This window comes from Chionomys nivalis, chromosome 6 (genome assembly GCF_950005125.1).
Source record: "Chionomys nivalis chromosome 6, mChiNiv1.1, whole genome shotgun sequence".
NCBI lineage: Eukaryota > Metazoa > Chordata > Mammalia > Rodentia > Cricetidae > Chionomys > Chionomys nivalis.
The window spans coordinates 85,920,107-85,938,906 of NC_080091.1; positions in this window are offsets into that span (position 1 = coordinate 85,920,107).

Sequence of the window (18,800 nt, forward strand, 5' to 3'; positions counted from 1 at the left end):
GAAAGGGGTACTCTCATCCATTGCTGGTGGGAATGCAAATTTGTGCAACCACTTTGGAAATCAGTGTGGCGGTTTCTCAGGAAATTTGGGATCAACCTACCCCTGGACCCAGCAATACCACTCTTGGGAATATACCCAAGAGATGCTCTATCATATGACAAAAACATTTGTTCAACTATGTTCATAGCAGCATTATTTGTAATAGCCAGAACCTGGAAGCAACCTAGATGTCCTTCAATGGAAGAATGGATGAAGAAAGTGTGGAATATATACACATTAGAGTACTACTCAGCGGTAAAAAACAATGACTTCTCAAATTTTGCATGCAAATGGATGGAAATAGAAAATACTATCCTGAGTGAGGTAACCCAGACCCAAAAAGAAGATCATGGGATGTACTCACTCATAATTGGTTTCTAGCCATGGATAGGGGCCACTGAGCCTATAATTTGTGATCCTAAAGAAGCTAAATAAGAGGGTGAACCCAAGGAAAAACATATAGTTATCCTCCTGGCTATGGGAAGTAGACAAGATTGCCGGGCAAAAAATTGGAATCTTGGGGGTAGGGTGGGATGGGGGTAAGGGGAGATGGGGAGAGAAAAGTGAGAAGGAGAGGATGGGGGGAACTTGGGGAAACGGGATGATTGGGGATAAAGGAAGGTTGGATAGGGGAGCAGGGAAGCACATATCTTAGTTAAGGGAGCCACCTAAGGGTTGGCAAGAGACTTGAACCTGCAGTGGCTACCAGGTGCCCAGGGCAATGTCCCCAGTTAGTTCCTTGGGCAGCTGAGGATAGGGAACCTGAAATGACCCTATCCTATAGCCATACTGATGAATATCTTGCATATCACCATAGAACCTTCATCTAGCGATGGATGCAGATAGAGACAGAGACCCAGACTGGAGCACCGGACTGAGCTCCCAAGGTCCTAACGAGGAGCAGAATGTGTTTGATTATTAAAGCTGAAGCTGGGCCACACTTCATCAACCTCCACTAGAGCATATGTGGAAAAAATTGAGTGGACATTTTATTTTGATTGATTCCTCCCTCATAGTTTACTTCACAGGCAAATAAAAGCCAACTGAAATTTTTAGTTAACTTACACAGAGAAGGATGTGTTCTTCCCAGTCCTAGTCATTTTTTAGAACATACAGGCATTAAGAGATTTTTTTTCCAAGTTCGTTTTTTTCTTAAGTTTGAGAAGTAGACACCATTCAAACTGACCCATAAATGTCAAAAAGTTGGAAATGTATTGAGGCACAGGAATAAGTTGTGCACTTTCTGTTGCTCTTGAACTTTCAGTGGCCTACAGAGAGTACCACACAACACAGGATCATGAGTAATTGTTGATTTGATAGCTTTGGTGGCTTGCTTATTCTGATCTGAGTGATAAACTGTAATTATTCTAGTTAATATTTGTCTTAATAAAAGAGGCAATAATGACTACATCATCTCTCTAAACAAATAGTTCAAATGTTAAAATGCTTTTAAGTTAGCTTGTGAATAGAGAAACTGCATATTTCAATATGTGAAAGAGGAGCATTGGCTTAACAAGGGAGTGCTGAAGTCTGAGAAGACAGCAAGTGCTCTGTGTTCTCACTCTGCTGCTCCCTGGGAAGAAAGCACTGCCTTCCCTGCCCAGTACTTACCCCAAATCTGGCTCAAGTAGAGAGAAACTTGAGACGTTCTTAGAGAAGAAGTTTGAAGTTGCCAGAGTCCATAACTTTTAATTTTTCTCTGTCAGTCCTTTTACAAAAAAAATCGGATCATAATAAGCAATATTTAGGGGAGCTCTTTTGAAGGGAGTGAATTCAACCTGTGTGTACTTTAACTTTAAGCATTTAAGGTGATACAACCATATTAAGCTACTTGGTGAGATCTGATGACTTAGGTTGAGCTATTTTCCCTTTCATCTAGCAACTTCCATGGAACCTTCTCCCAAGATCATGGTGAACTGGCTTGGTCTCTCTCTTCCAGATGTCAGGCCGACATTCATCTGAATTGTGGGTCTGTTGTTTAAACATTGTGACTTAGAGCAACTTATTTAGCATTTTGAACTACAAATAGGTTTTACACCATAATTTCTTCACGATATTTCTGGAAGATTGAATGAAATTGTGTATTCAAAAATGGCAATCTCAACTTTCCAAAGAGTTGACCTCTTTGGGAATTTCTAGCTAAGACTGTTGTTTTGAACTCTCGAGCATTAGGATCCCAATAGATTCACAAAATCACTTCCAGTGGCCTACACATAAATAAGGAAGAAGTTGACATTCCTTCAATGAGGCTTAATCAGTTACAACTAGGAAATCTGTGGAGAGATTATAGATCATTTAGATTTGTTTCCTCTTTATTTTATTTATTTAAAAAAAACAAAAACTTTTTTTATTTTACATACTAATCCCAGTTCTCCTTCCCTTCTCTCCTTCTCCTGCTCCTCACCTCACCCCCAATCCACTCCTCAGAGAGGGTAAGGTCTCCTATGTGGAGACAACAAAGTCTGTCACATCATGTTGAGGCAGTACCAAGGCCCTCCTTCCTGTATCTAGACTGAGCAAGGTATTCGTCCATAGGGAATGGGCTCCAAAAAGCCAATTCATGCACTAGGGATTAATGGTAGTCCCACTGTCAGTGGCCCCACAAACTGTCCAAGCCACACAACTGTCACCCATATTCAGAGGGCCAAGTTTGGCCCTATGCTGGTTCCCCAGCTGTCAGTCGGGAGTTAGTGAGCTCCCATTGGCTCGACTTGAGTCAGCTGTTTCTGTGAGTTTCCCCATCATGGTCTTGACTCCTTTGCTCATATTACTGATCCTCATTCCCTCTCTTCGACTGGACTCCAGGAGCCCATAGTACTTGGCTGTGAATCGCTGTATCTGCTTCCATCAGTTAATGGATGAAGGCTCTATGATGACATTTAAGGTAGTCATTAATCTGATGACAGGAAAAGGTCAGTTCAGGCACCCTTTTCACTATTGTTCAGAGTCTAAGCTGGGGTCTTCTTTGTGGATTTCTGGGAATTTCCCTAGTGCCTGGCTTCTTGCTAATCCTTTAATGGTTCTCTTTATCAAGATATCTTTCCTTGTTTTCCCTCTCTGTCCTTCCCCCAACTCAACCATCCACTTGCCTCATGTTCTCCTCCCCTCTCTTTCTCCCCTTCCCTTCTACCCTCCCCCCTTTTTCCATGCTCCCAATTTAGTCAGGAGATCTTGTCTATTTTCCCTTCCCATTGGGATCCATGTACGTCCCTCTTAGTGTCTTATAATCACCCAGATTCTCTGGGGTTGTGAACTGTAGACTGGTTATCCTTTGCTTTATTTCTAATATCTGCTTATGAGTGAGTACATGACATGCTTGTCTCTCTGGGTCTGGGTTACCACACTTCAATGATTTTGTCTAGTTCCATCCATTTGACTGCAAATTTCAATATATCATTTTGATTTTTTTACTGAGTAGTACTCCATTGTACAAATGTACCACATTTTCTTTATTCATTCTTCAGTTGAGGGGCATCTAGATTGTCTCAGGTTCTGGTTATTACTAATAATGTTGTTATGAACACAGATGAGCAAATATCTTTGTGGTATGAGTATGCATCCTTTGGGTATATGCCCAAGAGTGGTAATACTGGGTTTTGAGGTAGACTGAGTCACAATTTTTTGAGAAACTGCCATACAGATTTCTGTACAAGTTTGCACTCCCACCAGCTACTCCACATCCTCTTCAACATAAGCTGCTATAAGTGTTTTTGTTTCTTGAACATTCAAGAAAGCCCAGTATCATAGTAGACAAATTCTGGTTTCAATGAACCAAAAAGACAGAGCCACAGAGCAGAAAAGCATTGATGTAAGAGTGAGCCCATAGTTCTGCCCCTGACCTTCTGGGTCCTTCCCAAGGCTAAACCATCAGATGCAGCTCTGTCATACAACAAATGGATACCTAAAGTTGCATATGTCTATGGCACTAACTTAAATTATTTTACTTTCCTATTATTTTAATGTAGGAGACTGAGAACTATTTTTCAGTGTAGTAGCTAATGTTGATAGAATGCTATATTTTGTTGTAATTAGGGATTTTTCAACAGAATTAAAGTCATAGTGATGGATTTATGATGCAAACAAAATAAATAACTGACCTTTTAATTTAGTGATGATTCAGCTTGTCTTGACTTTGATTTAATACAACTATTAAAATATAAAAGTTGCTATTTATCCTTTGTTTTATCAATAAAATGCACACCTAATTGATACATGAAATATAAATAGAGTACGTATATACATATATATTCATATGAGTGTACATCTGTATGGGGGAGGAATATGTCATACCACCCATATTTCTGAATAAAAATGGTGTTAATATTCACATACACCAATGAGTCACTATTGGCATGTTTGCTTTATTGTCTGCTTTAGACACCTGTCTAGACGCCATTGCATTGTGAGTTGCATTCCACGGAGATCATGCCCCACCCACCAGGAGCTCTAGATAGTCAGTATTCACTACCCAGTTCTCTCTTATCACCTTCACTTTTCAACTGATGCAGGAACAATGACGACAAATTTCTTAAATGTTTTCTCCATATTAGCTATTAATTATAAGATATGCATGTAGTTAGTTACAATTACAATAACTTATTTGGTGCTAATACATAAATAGCAGCAAGTAGCCACGCCACTTGTAGAAACACTCACTCATCTCTTTTTAAATCATCCATGTATTTTAAAAAGATAATTCTGAGTGTATTGCAGAAAAAAGAAAACATACAATGAATAAATGAAAGTGCTTTAAAACCTTGAATAAGGGTCTTCTTTAAGTCTCCAAGTAGAGCTTGAGAAAAGTTAATTATGACACTTTTTAAACTAGCATATTAATAAACATCAGCTTATTGAAAATAGATATAGTGTCCATTAGTTACATAAACTGCTTGTATTATATTTCAGTTGTATACAAAGAAGGAAAATGATTAACTGTTGAGGAGGATGAGCAACCCCTGGCTGACCATACAGAATGTGGCTGCTCTTTAGTCTTCACAACTGGATTGTTCAGTCAGTCACTTTATTTCTCTGTATCAAGACTGAAATAAAATAAAAATAAAAATAAATCATTTAGTTTCATAAGAGTCAGCTTTACTAGTTGCACAGTTTTATCATCAATAAAACTGAATTATTCTATTTCATTTTTATTCAATTCAAATAAGTATCTAAATTTAATGATATATAACCATCTCAGGAATATGACTCAACTCAGGAATATTTGTTTAACAAATAAGTTCCGAACATGTCATTGAACACATAGTTCAGTAAAAGGATTTGGAACTTAGGAACTGACTGCAGTAACAGGACCACAAAGTATCACAGGAAACCCAGAGCAAGTTACAAATAAGATACAATGAAGAACAATTGGCTCCCTCTTTCACAGAGAAGAGTCTGGTCCTCTGAGTTTTCAGTCCCAATGTTTGACAGTAAATCTGGGAAAGGGAAGAGAGTTCTATATTACCTTTCTCATTAGAGATTGTTCCTCTCTATGTGTTGTGCTGATCCACACTACCATGCCCATGAACACAAACCACCATGAAGGATTTCTATACTCTTAGTGCCCTTCTCTCCTGGTTCCTATTCCGGACTGGAGTTCTGTGATGAGCTTTGGACGAAATAGAATGGATGCAAATATGTGCCCAGATTCTGTGTCCTTTGATATCAGGTGCTTACCTAGGTGTGTCAGAGAAAGAAAGAGGCCTAGGGCATCAATAGCCCTCATGCCTACCAGCGGTCGAATTGTCTACAGGAACAAGAGTGCGGACACAGCCACTCAACCTTTGTCTTCCCTGTGTTAAATTCTACCTTTTCACTATCACATTTCCCACCCACTGCAATAATGAGACTCTTCAATCTGACAAGCACGAGACAACCGTTCTTCCCCTCTGTATCTTGTTTGTAAATCTTCCTGTGTTCCGTGTGCTCTGATTCACAAGTATTGCTCCAGAGTGTTGAGCTGCACCTGTGGACCAGTTGCCTCACCTATGTCCTTGACCCTCTTCTCATTAGACCGCCTTCAGAAAATTACTTAGACAATATGGTGTGAAGTGACATTATGGATATTATTTGTGGCATGTTGAATTTAGGAAATCTTATATATCAAAACTGAATAAAAGAAAAAGTAAAAAATGTCATGTTATTAATGGTGAAGATAGATAAATGCATTTAAATATGTTTATATGTAAAATTGTAATTGCATGTACATATGTTTATATGTGGAATTATCATTAAAACATTCTTGAGGAAAACTACTAAAAGTCAATTCACAAAGTATAGCTCACTTGATGCAAACACATTAAACCAAATAACTCAGTTTTCAATTAAGCACTGTAAAGATTATATCAGTTTTAATGCATAAGCAATAACTCAGAGATGCAAAATGCATTTAAGAAAAGAAATCAAAACACTTCCCTTTGGAATAACCAAGGAAAGCATAGATTTGAATTCTCTATCTCTCCGCATGTGTTCTGTTAACTCCTGCCTGTATGTTTTATGAATCTGAATCTGTTCATGCCAGAATGTGGTCTTGTCTTTTCTCTCTCTCTCATCTGTCTGTCTGTCTCATTCTCCATATGTGTTTGTGTGTGTGTGTGTTCCTAACTAAGGGTCTTGTCTCCCTCTTCATTGAACAACACAGAAATAATCACAAGGAGCCGGGCAGTGGTGGTGCACTCCTTTAATCCCAGCACTCGGGAGGCAGAGGCAGGCGGATCTCTGGGAGTTCGAGGCCAGCCTGGTCTACAAGAGCTAGTTCCGGGACAGGCACCAAAGCTACAGAGAAACCCTGTCTTGAAAAACCAAAAATAAATAAATTAATTAATTAATTAATAAAAAAAATAAAAAGAAAGAAAGAATCACAAGGAGAAGGAATGAGGACACTTTAGGAAAACCTTTGGCAGGGTTTTATAAGGAATATAAACCTCGCTGACCCCCAACTGATGCAGATAGCAAAGATCACTGCAAACAGACTATCATCAAATAATATATATGATGTTTTCAACATTTAACAGTGGATATATTTTTATAAGGTTGCCTTTTAATTTATTTTTGCTTTCAACAAATGACTAGAATATCTTGCATATGTACACACATGCATTGCTTTCAGCAGTGGGAACATGGGACAGTATATATCTTGAGACTAACGCACTGTTTTAGCATATATAGTAAAAGTTAAAGTTGCTTACATGGTGACTCCAAGTCAAGTAAGTTTGGTTGTTACTATTCTATAAAGGCAGGTCAAGTAAACAGGCCGAGTACATTCCTGAATGTTGTACTTATGTAACCTTAAGATGTACTTCTTAAAATAACTCTGCTGTGAGGTCCAGCAGAGTTCCAAACTCTTTGAATGTAGGAAATATTTTTAATAATGTAAGAGATATATTCATAATAATGTATCACCATAGATTATCTAAATAGAAACACCTTTAATAACATTGTCTGATTATCACTGTGCCCTACTTTACTTAAACTCCAGCTTATAAGTGATATGTGTAAAGAATATGATAATTTGGGCTATAAATTTATGCAAAATGAGAAAAATCATTATTTCTATTTTCTACATACATGCACAGAAGTATAAATGTTAAATATCTTAGAAGAAAACGTTGGTTTATGAAGGATGACATTCTGGCACCTCTCTTAATAGCAAAATCCAGAAAACTGCTTTGCATATTCACCCACTCCCCTTCAACAATCTTAAAGCCTCAATTTATGAAAACCGACAGGATGACAAACCCAGAACAGATGCTGCTAGGCTATCAGGGGGATTTCACACTCATAGACACACAAACCCAGAACAGATGCTGCTAGGCTATCAGGGGGATTTCACACTCATAGACACACAAACCCAGAACAGATGCTGCCAGGCTATCGGGGATTTCACACTCATAGACACGAGTCTATATTCACATATGTTGAGTGTTCACAGCAGAAATCCAGAGGAAACGCTAGCTTACACAAAGCAGAAGTTGGCAGACTGATGAGCCTGTGGGTGAAGAGATGCCCTGCATCAGTAGAAGAAAAGTCGAAACTTTACAAGACTCTGCAAGTACAGAACTCCCCTCTAGGCAAATACTGAGAAGGAAATTGAAGGGACACACTAGGCAAGCCTTGCTCTTCTCTCCCCTTCCCTCTGTCTTGCTAAAAATTATTAGATTGCATTCCTAAAGCTGGCCCCCTAGGTATAGGACCTTGCTTGACCACTTACTCCTCCTGAGGCTGACTACCAGTCCTGTCTGGTAAGTACCCTGAGCACTGCCAAGCTGGCACCCTCCCCAATGCCCAGACCAAGCCCTGAGCACACATTCTATGCACCAGCATAGTCTTGTGATCACCCGAATCCTATCTAGGCGCTATGTCCCCCAATGTTCAGACCTATCCTTGATCCTACATCCTGTACACCAGGCCACTCTTGTGAGCGCCTAAACCTGGAGAACAACATTTGACAGACCAACGTGGGAGGGAGAAATCTCATAACGCCCCACCTACTGGAAGTAAGATACAGACTGATAAGATACAATCAATCTTACCCAAAAATGACACCCCAGGAGGTTATCTAATCTCAAGTGGTCAGTCCTAACACGTAAACATAATAGAATAAAATCTAATTCTAAAGTTTCAGATTCTGCTGAAAGTGGCGTTCTTTTAGGTTCCAAGAGGGGGCGCAAAACCCAAGGCGTGTAGAAGAAAGCAGCTCCACACCCCCCAATCCTTGCGTCCCAAAACATTTAAACTCAATCTTCACAATTTTCTTTCAAATTTATTTGCGGGAAATAATTTTTTATATAAAAATGCGGCATTTAGATTTGAAGAGCAGGTGTTTCCTGATCACTCCAAACAGAAATACTTGTCTTCCGCTCTTGAAGAAGAGTTGAAGCTAAATGACAATGACATGGCAAAGAGGGAAGCAAAGTGTGGGCTGCCGTTTCTTCACTGCCCTCCCCTTCCTCCTCTCATATATACCCGCAAGTACATGGATACCGAGAACACCCAGAAGACTTCATCCCGTCTGCATTCTACAGATGCTAATGCATTTTGCTGGCAATAGACGTGTTTGTTTTATCTTACTTCATTTTTTGTGATATAATGTGCCCGGGTGAGTTCTTATTGTAAATTTAACACAACCTAGAATGAGCTGAGAAGAAGGAACCTCAAGAGATTATTTGCCTAGATCAGACTGGCCTGTGGTCATGCCTGGGAGCCTGTTGTAAAAAGCACCCCACCTATGAAGGCAATAAGTTGTATAAGGTTTGACCACTAAGTGGCGCCAAACAGCAACAGTTGACTAAGTGCGAAGCAACAACACAACATAAAACTCAGTCTTTAACTATTTCATTATAAAATTTATGAATAGCAGAGACTTTTTATCCGGATAGAAATTAAACATTACACATTTTCACAAATTTTCCAATAGATAATACATCAAACATTAAAAAGTGCAACAGCTGAATCGTTTAAAAATAAATATAATGGGCCAGGTGGTGGTGATGCACGCCTTTAATCCCAGCACTTGGGAGGCAGAGGCAGCAGGAGCTCTGTGAGTTCGAGGCCAGCCTTGTCTACAAGAGCTAGTTCCAGGACAGGCTCCAAAGCTACAGAGAAACCCTGTCTTGAAAAACCAATATATATGTGAATGTGAATATTAATTATTATTATCTTATGAAAACAAAAACTGCTAATTTCATTATCAAAAAATTTTGAGAAATGTGCCACAACAATTACATTTAAATTTCTCAGTTGTTAGTCACTGAAATGAAAACAAACAAACAAAAAAAAAAAAAAAAACCTGTTACTGACATCCTTGTCCTTTTTTCTTTGGGTTTATGCCAAGGCTGTGGAAGGAATACCTAGATTAAGAGTTAATATGAAATTTAGTTTCAACTAAATTTAAAGCTACCAACGTGTTGCCAGCTACATGCCAAATGCTACAAAAAGTGGAAAACACAAACACACTGCTATTTCTCCTTGCCGTAAAAAGAAGTACTGTTGTGGAAAGCACAATAAGATGGAGTACAGAGAGAAAGTCTGATTCTGGTGCACTTGAAAAGCAAGCACTGTCTAGCAGGTCTCAGAAAAAGGTTGCTTTACAAACACTGGTGGGGAGGTGGAAACAGAGCAGGGGACCGTCAGGCAGGAGGGAAGAAGAAGGAGAGTGAAGGAAAATGGTGCCTCTCTGAGGAGGAAACATTACGGACCTAAACCTGAAGAAGTGGGAGCTTCCTGCCTTCTTGAAGCTGAACAATGATGAACGCATGGAGGACACAGTCAGGCAAATAGTGCACATAGCCTATATCACACAGAGCTAAAGGTTAAGTTAGATGTTGAACATTATCAATAAGGAGTAAGTGGGGAAAATATAAAACAGGCAACACTGCCAGTTTCACATGTCTGTATAATTGGCTTGAAATATATGGCTCACATGTTCAGAACCACATGAAAAGCAATGAAGACTTGCAGGAACTAGAAGGTTACCGTAAGACAGGTAATGGGGGAAAAGAAAAAGACAAAACATAGGGAACATACACACACATACTAATATACACAAACCCCTAAAATCACATAATTGAAAACCATAATATACAAGCAAAGACCAATAAGGCAAAGGAAATATACTCAAAGCAATATGAGAAAAAAAGTTTCTAGAGATATCATTGAGATTGTTTTGCATTGGCTGTCTACTGTTGGGTATGGGGACTCCTTTAAGTGTGGCAAATATACCCAGTGAGACTGCATTGTGGAAAACTAATTCTTCTTTTGTGAGCAGTTGTCAATTGGAAATAACTTCTTAGTTAGGGATGGCAACTCATATCCATTTCCCTCACTCAGAATTGAGTCCCTAATCTAGCTTGCAACTGCAGGCTGTGTGTATGCTTCTGCAGTCTCTGTGAGTTCATATCTGGGTCAGTCAGTTTGTGTATGGAAGACCAGTATTGATTCCTTGGCGTCATCTATCCCTTCTGGCCTCCTCTTTGGCATAGCTCCCTGATATCTGCAGGAACATCATTGATGAAGACATCCCATTTAGTACTGAGTGTTCTAAAGCCTCTCACTTTCTGCATATTGTCCAAAGTGGGTCATGGGATTAATTCCCATCTACTGCAAGAGGAATCTCTGAAGGGTTCTTTTGATCCATTAAGCTTCAGATTTTCTAAAGATGTGGTCGGGTTTGATTCAGTGGGTTTCTACCACTTCAAATGTTGTTGTGTTGTGAAACCATGCCGTGCTCATTGGGTGAATAATTGTAGGGATAGAGGTGCAACACACACTAAATACAGATAAGATCCAGTTGCTTTTAGAGGAAAATATGTATAGTGGTGACTATAAACTAAGTTACTAACTCAGGACCGCGAGGGGTGCACCCACACACTGAGACAATGGGGATATTCTATCAGGAACTCACCAAGGCCAACTGGCCTGGGTCTGAAAAAGCATGGGATAAAACCGGACTTGCTGAACATAATGGACAATGAGGACTACTGAGAACTCAAGAACAATGGCAATGGGTTTTTGATCCTACTGCACGTACTGGCTTTGTGGGAGCCTAGGCAGTTTGGATGCTCACCTTACTAGACCTGGATGGAGGTGGGTGGTCCTTGGACTTCCCACAGGGCAGGGAACCCGGATTACTCTTAGGGATGATGAGGGAGGGGGACTTGATGGGGGAGGGGGAGGGAAATGGGAGGTGGTGGCAGGGAGAAGGAAGAAATCTTTAATAAATAAATAAATAAATAAATAAATAAATAAATAACAAAAAAATAAACTAGGTTACTTGGGTAATGCACAGGAAATAATTAATTAATCAAAATAAAGGAGGCTTAAAGGGAGGGGGGAGAATGGTGCAGACAGGGAATAACTAAGAGAGAGCAAGATGGCTTTCAAATGCTTAACTCTCGTCATAAATGTTTTTGGTGTTAAACTGAATTGAAGAAATTATTTGAGGGACATTTTCTTTCTTTTCTTTTTCTTATTTTTTTCTTTTTTGAGAATGGGGTTGAACTATCAAGATCTGGAAGCAGAAGAAGGTACTACTAAGCTTACCATGGAGTGCATATAAAACGAGGGTAAATTTTACTTAGGTTCTTACAATGCAGTGTGTATAGACCAATGCTAAATCTCACTTAGGTTCTTACCAAGAAGTGTGTATAGAGCAATGGTAAATCTCCCTTAGGTTCTGCCTGCCCTCTCACGACATGCAGTTCATACTGCTCATCTTGCAGAATAGATACCAAAGCTCTGTCACTCAAAGCAGAGGAGTTCTCAGTTGTCCAGATCACAATAAGCTAGTTCCCTGCAGCCTAGCTTCTTCCTGTTTGCTTTGTTTTAATCAGAATACCTGATAGTGAATCTGATTGGCAGAGTCAAGGTTGCCTAGGTTACTATAATAGGAAAGGAGGCTCAGTAGGTCAAATTTTTAGGTTTCACCTTTAAAAGATTGAAGAATTATATTATGGCAAATAGCCAGAATATTGGCTTATTATTTTTGATTCGTTGTACCACACAGAAGGTGAACAAACGTTATCTAAAATAGTTCAAACTACTCACTGAAAATTCCACATGTAAGGAATGATTAGGAGAATAAAACTATAATTGTGTCAGAGACACGAGAGGAAAACTAGGAAAGTGAATTTATTAAGGTTGAAGGAAGATGAGAGCGCACCTTGAAAATAAGAAAATTGTTAGTAGAAATACTACACAGATAGTTTGTAAGTACAAACTGGGGACTATACATTGAGTTCGTCCAGGAGACTAGTGGTCTCAGTGGAGGTCAGTTATAGGGGATATGAAGGTATAAAGCAAGCTACATATTAGCGAGAGTATAAGAGGTAAGAAAGTGGAGTATCAGTGTTGGCCACTACTTCAAGGCAAAAACGGTTAAGGAAGATATACTGCTGATACAGTACTTGAAAACAGGTTTGTAGATGTTTTGTTATTTTGTTTCCATACAGGGAGACTGCACATTGTTGAATGGGTCCATAAAAGTCAGGAACGTTGAAATCACAGAAAGAAGAGAATAGGAACAGAGCAAAGTGGCTATATTCACATAACGTGCTGGATTTTGATGATGTGATTTTATCTACGAGACCCTGGTGCATCAATAATGCAGACTGCAATAAAGCATAGTGTATGATTTCATTGAAAAATATTCTAGTCCTTTCCTTTACAATGGTTTACAATCTTCAGTTCAAACAGCACACATAAGGTAACCGCAGTCTATTTAAATTGGTCTATGAACTGCAGAGTAGTTTATCTCTTCACATTTGCTCAGCTACTTCTACTGAAGTAAGATACTAACACTGGACACATTGTATCAAGGAAACATTCTTTTTACAAAAGGTCTTAGTATAGGTACACTTGAAAATAACCGCAACTGATTCAGAACTTTTCCAGGAAGTACACAGCATTTATTTTGAATCCTTTATCTGTAATATCTTGATTTCCTAGTGTGTCATTTAACACTTTATTATCTAAAATTCATAGATAATAATATGCCAAAAACAAAAATTAGCCATCTTCATAGATAGCTATGGTTATTATCAACTTTATAAAACCCATGTAATAATATAGTGAAACATCCATCAAGTGATAAATTATAAGAGAAGGAAGTCCTACATTTGTAATAATTACCATATCCTGATATTTTTATTTAAATAATGATTTGCTGGGACCTTACAGTTATCTCTTATGTGTCAACAAAAAGCAAGCAGTTTTAACGTATTAATATAAAGCACTTAGTACATATTTACTTGTTATTTTTGGTATGTGTAGAACTTCATTTCAGTGAACTCTTCACACGATAGTATCAGAAGGAAGGGGATTGCATGAAAGAATATGGGAGGAGACAAAAAACAAAAAGGGAAAATACAGGAAACAATGAACAAGAGAAGTTAAATGTGGTTGCTATGGTGCGATGCTCAAAGGAGATCTGGTGCAATGAACATTGCATGTTTGTTTATTAATTTACTGATTGCTTATTTGAATCTATTTGCCTAGTAAATCACATCTATATAGTAATTACTAGTTCATCTTTATTGTATACAGAGTTATGAATTCTCTCAAGTACGAGACAGTAATATATATAAATATATAATATATAAATCTACAGTATATAACATGTTACATTTGTAACAATCCAGAGCATTTCTATCAAGTGACAAAGCAGAATTCTTCCAGAGCTGTTTCTTCGGTGCCCCAAAGCAAATAAGGCAGAATAGCATATGTTACTTTGAATAACTAAAGCTGCAAATTTCCTAATAAATCACAGTGAACACTGTAGTTATATAATATGATAAATATTTCCATTTTTCAAGACCCAACTCTCCAGTCTTGTTCCTCAAAGAACTATAACTGTAAATATCTAATCTTCAACATACCATATAATTTATCAATAATTATTTGTATATAGATGGTAGAGTAATGCTTTTTTATTTATACTCATAAAAATACATATTTAATTAATAACTGTCCTCAAGTTTATAACTGTTCATCAATAAGTAAAAGCAGATAACACAAACTATACACCTCATATTTATAAATTAAATGACAGAGATTTCCAAAATTGACCAGTATTTTAACTCTTTGATTATTAAAGATTAAAATATAACACGCAAACATATTATGAAACAAACTCTTCTGCTAGCCTAAATCTTTGTCTAAAGGCACAAAGAAAACTTGGGGCTATGATTAGAAAATAACGCACTCTTAAATTACTTAAGAGAAATGCTGCAATAAAGAAGCTTGGTCCACAAACAACTTACCTACAACTACTGTAAATTTTATTATTTTTATTTCTGAAACATTTATATAATATTTTCTTCCTTGTGTTGTAACAATAAATCATTATAATGAAAAAAAGCCTTTAATGTGGTGACATCATACCTGAGTGCCTGACTTAGTCATTAGAAAAACTCAATAAATGCCAATGCTTAAAACTTTTGAAAAATAGGATTAGACACTGGGGAATCAAAAGACGTGACCTTGCCACCTGTTCTCTTTGTCTGCTCTGCCAACTACTTGGAAACAGGTGAAATGAGGCCCAAAATCATGCCAAGCAAATCACTGAATCAAGGAAAGGTCCAATGTCACCATCCTTCTTAGAGATCTAGGCAGAGGAAGAGAAATCCCCGAAGGTATTTGGGCAAAAAACCGTGATCATAAAGTCTTCAGACAGGAACTGAAGTCTGAGGTCAGGAAAGGTAACACCCATCTGAAGGCCTATAGAGAAGGCACACTTTTCAGACTTCCTCCTTCCTCGTGAAGAAGGAGAATTTCCAAGTTCCAGGTCAAGATCTTCTACACTCTGCATTCTTCCCTGTTTGCTCAGTTGTCTTCCTTTCCAACTCCGGAGCTCATTGTTCTCTTTCTTGGCACTGTAGACCAGTAGTTTCTTTTCTTTTTTTTTTTTTTAATTAAAGATTCTGCCTTCTCCCCGCCACCACCTCCCATTTCCCTCCCTCTCCCCCATCAAGTCCCCCTCCCTCATCATCCCTAAGAGTAATCCGGGTTCCCTGCCCTGTGGGAAGTCCAAGGACCACCCACCTCCATCCAGGTCTAGTAAGGTGAGCATCCAAACTGCCTAGGCTCCCACAAAGCCAGTACGTGCAGTAGGATCAAAAACCCATGGCCATTGTTCTTGAGTTCTCAGTAGTCCAAACAACCTAGATGCCCTTCAATGGAAGAATGGATGAAGTATGGAATATATACATATTAGAGTACTACTCAGGAGTAAAAAACAATGACTTCCTGAATTTTGCAGGCAAATGGACGGAAATAGAAAACACTATCTTGAGTGAGGTGAGCCAGACCCAAAAAGAGGAACATGGGATGTACTCACTCATATTTGGTTTCTAGCCATGAATAGGGGACGTTGAGCCAATTATGCGAGATCCTAGAGAAGCTAATTAAGAAGGTGAACCCAAAGAAAAACAATTAGGCGATGAAAGGAGACAGAGACAAAGACCCACATTGGAGCACCGGACTGAAATCTCAAGGTCCAGACCAGTAGTTTCAAACCTTTGCCATGACTCCAACGTCCTGACTCCATGAAAAAAATCGCCCCTTGTCTCTCTTTCTTTGCTTTAGACCCTTCTACTCATTTTTCATGACATCTTTCCCAATCTTTAGTGCTGAGAGAAACTTTTACTTTTATGCACTCTGTAAATTCTCATAGTCTGCAACAATTGATCTGCTTTGTACAGTATTATATGTTTATCATTTCTCGGGTTTATTTCATTAATCTGAATATTTAAGAGTTGTGTCTTCGTGCCTCCATATACTTGCTTTCAGTTTTTCTTCCATTTCTAAGCCTCTATCTTATTTTCAGTTTCCAATTCATTTCAAATACCAGACCTTCTTATTATGTCATATGCTGTCTATATACATTTGGAGATTAAATACTGAAGTAACTTCTCCTTGTTATCTTTTATTTGAATTTGTAAAATTCAAAATTTGTAAAATCTTTTGACTATACTAGATCTTTGATTTTTTTTTTTTTTTTTTTTTTGGTTTTTCGAGACAGGGTTTCTCTGTGGTTTTTGGAGCCTGTCCTGGAACTAGCTCTTGTAGACCAGGCTGGTCTCGATCCGCCTGCCTCTGCCTCTCGAGTGCTGGGATTAAAGGCGTGAGCCACCAACGCCCGGCTTAGATCTTTGATTCTTGAGTGAATACACTACATGCATAAGCAAAATTCTCAAAAATAAAAAGTGTATCATATCACAAATGTCTTCAAATTTGCACTTCAAATTTGAATTTTGTTAAGTGATAGATCTACACAGTTTAATGAATAAAAGCAAACAGAAAGTAATCAAGATAATCCAATCAAAACCTTGCAGACTTACACAAATTTAACATTGAAAACCAAACAATTTGGCATATTATCATGAAGAATGGCTTTATATTAGAAGGCAGCTTTAATTAAATTTCTGTAATACCAAATATAAACAAGGTGGAATTAATCCTTCTCTCTGGGAGTTATAAATAAAGAAAATGGTATTGGGGTTCAGGAACTCTCACAAAACAAGATGAAATTTGATAAGCAGTGGATATTCTTATTCCAGTGATTCTCAACCTTCCTAATGCTTCTATCCTTTAATATGGTCCCACACGTTGTGGTGACTTCCAACTATAAAATTAATTTGTTGCTACTTCATAACTATATTTTTTCTACTGTTATGATTTGTAATGCAAGTATTTTGGAGCTAGAGGTTTGCCAATGGGTTTGCAAACCACAGATTGAGAATCACAGTCTTAACAGGAAGGGTAATTAACCTAGCAATCTGGTTGCCCCCTTTTCTTTGTTGACCCGTTACAATTGAATTCATTTGAAGACACTTCTCTGGAATGCTCCTCCCATTCTCAGATGTCATGGGTTTCAGAAGGCCTGGACTACTTACTTCTGGACTACTTATGATTTATAAAGATTATTTCTTAATTTCCCACATATTGTAAGGCAAAGGATATTTGTATAAAACTTTTATTCACAACAATAACTTGTTTCTTTTTCATCTCTATGAATAAATTCATGAATAAAATATAGTAATGAAACAGATGAGAATAGAAGACTTTCATATAGTGAGATTCAGAGTTAGGAATGAAATAAATCAAGCATGCCAGGTACACACCTGCAAAAGAAAAAGGATACATTACAGAACACCAGGTGATGGTAGTCTGGATGCCCCTGGATAAATCATGTTATATAGAGAAGAGACACTAGTGATTTGTTTGAACTGATGTGAAGCAGTATAATGGGAAGAGAGAGGAAAATGCCATTTCAACCATACAGATTTAACAAGCAAATTCACAGTCTCCTCTGATTCGTAAGTGTGGAGACCCTAGAATGTCTTTTAACTCAGGAATAATGCCTCTGTCACGTATCTATAAATAACTAAGCTATTGTCTTAGTTTTAAATTTACTTAAAACATGATTTTTTGTAAAACAATAAATAGAATAAGATAAAATAAAAAGGGGCAATCACAATAATAATTTTAAATAGTCTCTATATGATGATATTTTTTGTTTATAAAAACTGCAAAATTATGTAATGCTTAAAGTTAATTTTAGATATAGAGTTAGAGAAAGAGGATTTTATTTTCCTCTTCTTACACTTATTTTTTACTTAAAATTAGATTATAATTCTTAAGTCTAATCTTAATTAAAAAGAAATGACAAATATCTAAATGGCTAGAAAAGAAAGCACAGAAAAAAACTACTAAGCTAAACTAAATCGCCAAAATTTATAGGACAGTAGTTTCTTCTAAAAAAAAATACAGTCAGTACATACAATGCTATGTATGTACTATGCTATAAATTAAATTATAAAGAAAGTAACTGAGGACAAATGTCATTTTCAAAGGTAGATGGCATCTGACATTTTAAATATGGTCATGTGTGTTGTAAAGTTTAAAACATTTTGAGGGCCTTACTTTCCCCCAAGGATTTCATTTAAAGAATGAATTTTCTCAAAGAGTTCATGGAGTTATGTATGTAGAGAGGTCTTCTCAACTGTACCAGCAACGCAAAGCCATGTTCCAGCAATAACTGTGAATCTTCACAATTTGTATTTTAATTCTGAATAACACCATTTTATTTCCTATATAATTTGCCATTATTGAATGAATCACTCCTTTGTTGAAGCCTTTCCTCAGAATTTCCCAGGAAAAGAATTGGGCAGAAATTAATTTCCTATTTGAGAAACTTCTTAGAATTTATGTGAAGTCTTTATCTGAAAGCAAACCACAAAATTAGCATTTCACTTAGCAGTGAGTTT